At 46.4% G+C, this 1,828-nt stretch overlaps 1 pseudogene; it reads right to left on the bottom strand.

Annotated features, from left to right (window-relative positions):
• Positions 1 to 388: 388 nt before the first annotated feature.
• LOC114199435 (nucleoside diphosphate kinase D, mitochondrial pseudogene) lies at positions 389 to 734 on the bottom strand (annotated as a pseudogene).
• Between the last annotated feature and the right edge of the window lie 1,094 nt (positions 735 to 1,828).

Genomic DNA, 1,828 nt, shown 5'->3' on the forward strand with positions numbered 1-1,828 from the left:
TCAAAGTCTTAAAACCTTGCATAAAGTCCTCATCCCTACCTCAGAGATGGCAAAAACTACAATAAATGATCCACCTCCATGTACAACACAGTGAATTTTAATGCCCCCCCCCACTTTGGGGAAGGGAGGTCACACTGCACAATTTTGGAGACACCCTAAAGTTGGCACTTTGGTATAGAAAGGATTTGGTCCTATTTCTTGCTGGCTTAAGATACTAAAAGAAACATAAAGTTGGTTGCTCAAACCCTCTGGACTGGGGTGGGGCAGAAGGTGTACAGGAAGGTGGTCTGGAACAGAAGGGCTGACCATGGGTGTGGGCTCAAGTACTTGTTGACAGAGATAGGTGATTCTGGGTGGCTGCTGGGGTGGCTGAGGGCAGCCTGAGTGCTCAGGCCAGGTAGATGCTACTCTGGTGGCCATTGTCTGCCTAGTCCACCAACTCACTGATCTGGAACTATAGCTGGAGCTCCCTCTGGGCCCCCTCCACAGAGTCGCTGATGTGGATGCTAAAGTCCTCCCCCCCAAGTCCCCCCGCCATGGTGCTGAGGGCAGCCTCAGCTGAGTTGGTGTGTCCTATCATGGCCCTTGAGGAGCAGACCACGTTAGGGCTTTCCCCGACCATGGCCCCATGGGGCTGAAGCTCATGTGACTGATGAGGGCTGGGTAGAAGGGCTTCCTTGGCAGATCATGGTAGTGCTCAGCAAGGCTCTCTCTGGTGCCTGCAACATCTTCATTGCCACCAGCTGGAAGCCCCTCCTTTCTAAGTGTTGGATCACATCCCCAACAAACTGCTGCTACACCCTATCTGGTTTCAATGCAACCAGGGTCCACTCCTGGGTCCAGAAGGACCCTCTGGAGTTGGGGCATGCAAGCAGTCTCTGCAGTGCTGCATTCCCCAAGAGGCAGACCATGGCCTCCAGCCTGCCCACAGGCTGCTGATGAGCATAGAGTGAGCGCGGTGGATAGAACCCGGTACAGTCTAGTTTTAATTTGATTTGACAAAACATAGATGAGTTTGATGCTTTCTTTCATTTAGATAATGAAACTAAACCAAACTTTCCTAGTTTACTTTGCCATTGTTATTTAGTATTGGTATCTGTTGAAGTCCATTATAATTGGAGGTGGTTGATATTTAAATGGACATTATTTGTTAATGTAATGTGAAATATTGTTATTGTTAAGAAAAAAGCAGATTTGAGGGGTGCCTGGGTGGCTCAGTAGGTTAAGCATCTGTCTTCAGCTCAGGTGACCATCCCGGAGTCCCCAGATGAAGCCCCATGTCAGGCTTCCTTCTCAGCAGAGAGTCTACTTCTCCCTCTCCCTCTGCCCATGCCCCTGCTCTTTCACTCTCTCTCTCTCTCTCACACTCACTCTCTCTCTAAAATAAATAAAATCTTTTTAAAAAAGAAAAAAGCAGATTTGAAATAATACTCTAAGTACCTTTCTTAATGTTTTATTTTTAAACATCCCCCCACCTCAATATAGGTATAACTGAAAGGGTTGTACCGCTGTAAGCATACATAAGAAATACTTTCTATTTGAGAGGACCATATGGTTCTTGTCACTTCTCTTAGTAATGTGTTCTATCACCTTGATTGATTTGAGAATGTTGAACCACGCTTGCATCCCAGGGATAAATCCCACCTGGTAGTGATGGATAATCCTTTTAATGTACTGTTGGATCCTATTAGCTAGGATCATGTTGAGAATTTTGGCATCCATAATCATCAGAGATATTGGTCTATAATTCTCCTTTCTGATTGGGGTCTTTGCCTGGTTTTGGGATCAAGGTAATGCTGGCCTCATAGAATGAGTCTGGAAGCTTTCC

This window comes from Eumetopias jubatus, unplaced genomic scaffold, assembly GCF_037043125.1.
Source record: "Eumetopias jubatus isolate StellerSeaLion01/CBP00866 unplaced genomic scaffold, mEumJub1_p1.0 scaffold_11, whole genome shotgun sequence".
In the NCBI taxonomy this organism is placed as follows: domain Eukaryota; kingdom Metazoa; phylum Chordata; class Mammalia; order Carnivora; family Otariidae; genus Eumetopias; species Eumetopias jubatus.